Source organism: Fulvia fulva, chromosome 10 (genome assembly GCF_020509005.1).
Source record: "Fulvia fulva chromosome 10, complete sequence".
Classification (NCBI taxonomy): Eukaryota; Fungi; Ascomycota; class Dothideomycetes; order Mycosphaerellales; family Mycosphaerellaceae; genus Fulvia; species Fulvia fulva.
In genome coordinates, this window is record NC_063021.1 from 1,003,588 (window position 1) to 1,009,587 (window position 6,000).

Genomic DNA, 6,000 nt, shown 5'->3' on the forward strand with positions numbered 1-6,000 from the left:
CATATTCGAAAGCCCTTATTAAGGCTATTCTAACGATCTATAAAGTAGGCTACTACCCCTAGAACTAAGGGAGTTCTACCTTATTTAATTTAGATAGCTTAAAGTTCTCTTTACCCTATTTCTTTAGCTCTAAACGCCGCGGAGGTGCCTAGCTACATTAGGTAACTCCTAGGCAATAGTAGCCTAGGCTACGGTACTAACGGCGCCTACGGCCCTATAGGCGAAGCCCCCCTAAGACAACTAGTAGCAACTTATAGAGGACGTAAAAAGTATAGAAACTAACGATTAGCTCCCTTACCGGTCTCTATAGGTAATAATCACTTAGCTACGTACGGCGCTTATACTGTCGTATTACCGAGGGCAATAAGAAATGAGGACGACGTCCTAGGCGATTAGTAAGGCCACCCGGAATTAACACCCCTATAGCTAGGCATCGGTCGCGGTATCGATACTAGGCCCCCGCCTAACGTACGATATAGTTACGATCCGTATTGTAGTAAAGGAAGACTAGGCCGAAGTTACGAAGCTATCGAATAAGGAGCTCGCCTAACGAATTAACTAACTAGGGGTAGTCGTAGTGAACTAACAGTCTAACGGCACTCTATAGATCTATACTAGCTCTACTACTACTAGGAGGCACCTAGAGGTATAGCTATAGTAGGCATCTAAGGTTACGGTATTAGCGAAGGTCTTAACGAAACAATTTATAATCCTAGTCTACGATATACCTAAAGAGTTCGACCGAACTAACTAAGGTTACCTACGTACTCTCTAAGAGGACAACCCGGTCACTCTTAACTCTCTAATCTAGAAGGCGACTTAGCTCTATAGAAAATGGCTAGAAGGTAAGAAGGCCTCGGCGCTAATTATATAGCTATAAGACGCAAAAGCGGCGGATCTAGTAATAGAACAAGGCCTAATCTAGTAATATAGCCTTAAGATAGTCGAAAAGTACTCCTTATCCTTTCGTGTCCTCTAATGCTTCAAATACTAATAGTATAGACACTAAACCTATACGTATATAAATAAGTAGGCCTACTCGAACTATATAGAAGACTATATATCTAGGGACTATATATCGGCTACGATCGACGAGGACTATCTATTTAATAGCGAAGTAGAGACGACCGATCGGATTCCTAATTTATCGACGAGGACTATCTATTCGATAGTCCTTATTAAGACGAGTAATCTACTTAAGTAGTAGCGACCCGCCTACGCTAGCGGCGGCGTAATCGTAGTATAAAGAAGCCTAAAACTAAGGTTCCGTTCCCCTAACGGTAGACCCTAGAGTTACGGAGCTACGGAGGATAACTACCTAATTAGGAAGCGCGACCTTACCCCGAATAGTAGCGGAGGATAGTAACTAACGAGAGCTATAGCCTTACGAACATTTAGTACTAAGAGCTAAGCCGAGGAACAAACTAAGGAAAAACCTAGGATATAAGCTAAGGGCTACTATATAGAAAGTAGAGGCTAACGATAAACAATATAGCGTAGACGACTCTATATACGGAGGCGGAAAACTTACTAGAGGATAACAAACACCTAGCCCGGGTATATAAGAACACTATAGTATAGCTACTAGGAGCGCTAAAAGCGCTATTATACTAAATCCCGAAGACAATCTAATAAGTAATATAGAAGGTAGCCTAGAGACTAACTATATAGGTAATAGTTCGATAGAACACCTCTAGTATAAGTATAGAATTTTCACCTCCGGAGACCGTAAACCGAGCGGGCCGAGCGACGAATATTAGACGAGCGGACTATAGAATAATAACTAAGCAGACTATACGACGGCGTCGAGCGGACTACGAAACAATCTAGTGTTTACTAGCGGGTAATACGGTAGTAGGTAGACACGCGACGAAGCCTATAAGGGCCTATAAAGTACCCGGTATAGGAACGAGGGTTTTACCTAAGGTACTATCTATCCCGCTATATAACGTACCTAGTCTAATATAGTAGATTACGACGAGGAAAAGACGATAGCCTAAGTAAGGGAAAGACGGCTATTAGGACGGGGTAAAGACGTATAATATAAGTAGATTAGTTCTATAATCGGGGAGGATCGAGGGTAGGGTAATAAGGAACTTGATATTATTTAGCAGGTAGAAACGTAAGGAGTACGCTACCCGGCATAGTGTATACCCCGAGCAAACCTACGAGGTATAGACGGCCGCTTTCTAGAGATAGGCTACGGTAACGCGAAGGGCGTCAAAATCTAGGGCGTAGTATATACTAGTAGCGACCGCTAATACTATCTATATAGCCCGAGAGGACGGATACGTATATCGGTTAATAGAGAGCACTAAAGGGCTTAGGCCTATAGAGGTAGATATTAGCTTAAGGAGTAAATAGGGAGGGAGGGCGTAGAGGGAAGCTTTTACTCCGGACTAACCTCTCGAAACGAGGCTATACGGTAGTACTAGATAAATAGGAAAGCGCGGTTAAGACTTGTTACCTTATCTCGTAGCTAGCTTACTAAATACAAATTCCTTCCTTACCCTCGATATTATAGGAGCCTTCGATAACGTCTTATACTAAAGGCTAATATATATCCTAGAATTAAGCTAGATTAGGTGAATCCGGACTATCGATCTCTACGCCAAAACACGACACATTCGAAAGCTCTTATTAAGGCTATTCTAACGATATATAAAGCAGGCTACTAACCCTAGGACTAAGGGAGTTCTACCTCATTTAATCTAGATAGCTTAAAGCTCTCTTCACCCTATTTCTTTAGCTCTAAACGCCGCGGAGGTGCCTAGCTACATTAGGTAACTCCTAGGCAATAGTAGCCTAGGCTACGGTACTAACGGCGCCTACGGCCCTATAGGCAAAGCCCCCCTAAGACAACTAGTAGCAACTTATAGAGGACGTAAAAAGTATAGAAACTAACGATTAGCTCCCTTACCGGTCTCTATAGGTAATAATCACTTAGCTACGTACGGCGCTTATACTGTCGTATTACCGAGGGCAATAAGAAATAAGGACGACGTCCTAGGCGATTAGTAAGGCCACCCGGAATTAACACCCCTATAGCTAGGCATCGGTCGCGGTATCGATACTAGGCCCCCGCCTAACGTACGATATAGTTACGATCCGTATTGTAGCAAAGGAAGACTAGGCCGAAGTTACGAAGCTATCGAATAAGGAGCTCGCCTAACGAATTAACTAACTAGGGGTAGTCGTAGTGAACTAACAGTCTAACGGCACTCTATAGATCTATACTAGCTCTACTACTACTAGGAGGCACCTAGAGGTATAGCTATAGTAGGCATCTAAGGTTACGGTATTAGCGAAGGTCTTAACGAAACAATTTACGATCCTAGTCTACGACATACCTAAGGAGTTTGACCTAACTAACTAGGGTCAACTACGCGCTCTCTAAGAGGACAACCCGGTCACTCTTAACTCTCTAATCTAGAAGGCGACTTGGCTCTATAGGAAATGGCTAGAAGGTAAGAAGGCCTCGGCGCTAATAGTATAGCTATAAGACGCGAAAGCGGCGGATCTAGCGATAGAATAAGGCCTAGTCTAGTAATATAGCCTTAAGATAGTAGAAAAGCACTCCTTATCCTTTCGTATCCTCTAATACTTCAAATGCTAACAGTATAGACACTAGACCTATACGTACATAAATAAGTAGGTCTACTCGAACTATATAGGAGACTATATATCTAGGGACTATACATCGACTACGAGACGGTACGCGAACTGTCCGGGGTACTACCTATCGTATAGTACGGAATGCCTATAGCGGAAACTAGCGAAAAACAAGGCAATTATAAACAGAACCGTCGCCCTAAGATTCTACGGCGACCGTAAGGCTAGCCTATACCGGAACTAACTAGCGGCGGTCGGGTATAAGCGCCCTAGGGCCGAGAACGATATAAAGGATACGTAACCTAGGGCGTACGGGAGGCTACGTACTCTACTAGCTACGGCGAGGGAATCTAACTAGGCCCGGCTCCCCTTTAGTATATAGCCGATAGGCGTAGACTAGGACGTATAGGGTAGTAGGACATAGGACGATATAGAGGAAATAATTGTCGATACCGATAACTAGCCTCGACACGCTTAGTATTATCTAGTATAACGTTAACTATAGCAAGGATATAGTCCAGAACCATTTCCTATACGAGGCGGACCCGCGCGTCTACTACGTCCTTATAATATAGGAGCTATAGATTAACCCGTACTATAAGAGACTAACGACCTATAAGTTACTAGGCTATACGACATACCTACGAGGCGACGGTAGACCCCGTACGTACTTCTATATTAGTAAGGACATACTAGAATCCGACTAGGAGGTAGTATACTACGTAGACGAAGAAGGCGGGGGCGATATTACCTCCCTCTACGTAGGTAGTACCTAGATACATAACCTATATATATAACCGCTAGCCTCGAGGTCTAGCTGCGACCTAGGGGTCTATAGACACCTAGACAGTACGCTTAAGAGACAAAGGTGCTATATCGTAGTAGGAGACTTTAATATACACCACCCTTCCTAGGAAAGCCTTATATAGCCGTACCCTATAGCCGACGAAGTACTCGACTTAATAGCGAGTAACGTAATTGCCCTTAATACCCCGAAGGACCTAGGTACCTAGAAGAGAGGGGGACTCTAAGGCACGATCGACCTCTCCTAGATCTTAGATAGCTACTACTATACGGTAACCTACTATAGGATCGAACATGAACTCGAGGCGTCGTTAGACTATATACTAGTCAGGACCTCTATTACGATATAGATATAACGTATACTAGCGAGAACCCCTAAGCTAAACTAGGGAAAGGCCTACTAGGCTAACATCTAGGCATACCTCGATGACTCTAAGAGGCTAGTCTAGATCGCGTAGTAGTAATATAATAGTAAAGACGAGATAGACGAAGTAGTCTAGGGGTTAATAGACGAAATAAGAAAAGCGACCTTACTTTACGTTCCGCTTACCTAACTCACGACATAGTCTAAACTATACTAGACGCCGGAGTACACTACGGTAGTAAGAGAAGTAAGGAGAGCCCGCCGGGTATAGACGAGCAGCTATAGCGAGGAGGCCTAGAACGTATATAGGGAGGTATACTAATAGAAGAAAGCTATAATACGAAGAGAGAAAGTAGTCGGCTAGAGGGCTATAGTAGAAGAAATCGCCGGCAAGCTAGAGAGGATGTAGAAGCTAGCAAAATGGGCCTAATAGGACCCTATACAGGGCCCCTCCTTCTCTATCCTAGCGCTATAATCGCCTAGTGGCCCGGTTAGCGACCCTAAGGCTAAGGCGCGTCTACTAGCTAGCAAGTTCTTCCCGCTCCTAGTCGAGGCTAATCTAAGCAATATAAACAGCTCTACTCCCCTAGCCCCTAGTATCGCGGTCTAATAGGAGGTGTCCGAGGGAGAAGTTGCCGCTATACTAGGGAAGTTACCGGCGAAGAAAGCCCCGGGGCCGGATAGGATCCTAAACGAGCTACTAAAGAAGTATAGAGATTAACTAGCCCTAGTAGTCCTAGCGATCTTTAACGCCTACCTATAGACCGGATACTACCCGATAGTATTTAAACAATCGACGATAGTAGTCCTACGTAAGCCGTAAAAGGAAGACTATACGTAGGTAAAGTCGTACCGCCTAATTACGCTCCTTAATACTCTTAGGAAGGCGCTTAAGAAGCTAGTTATAACGAGACTCTCCGAGGCGGTAGAGGAATACTCCTTACTCCCGGACACCTAGATAGGTACGCGCCCGTAGCGATCGACGCTATCCGCGATAGAACTTATCACCTCTTAGGTAAAGGCTATCTAGTATAATAATAGGGACAAGGTAGTATCCTTACTTAGCCTAGACATATCGGGAGCCTTTGACTACGTGTTATACCCGCGGCTACTCTATATCCTAAGGTCGAAAGGACTCCCTAAGTAGCTTATTAACTTCGTACGGTCCTACCTCTAAAACCGTAGTACGTCGATCCTAGTCGGCTAGTATAGAAGCCTAT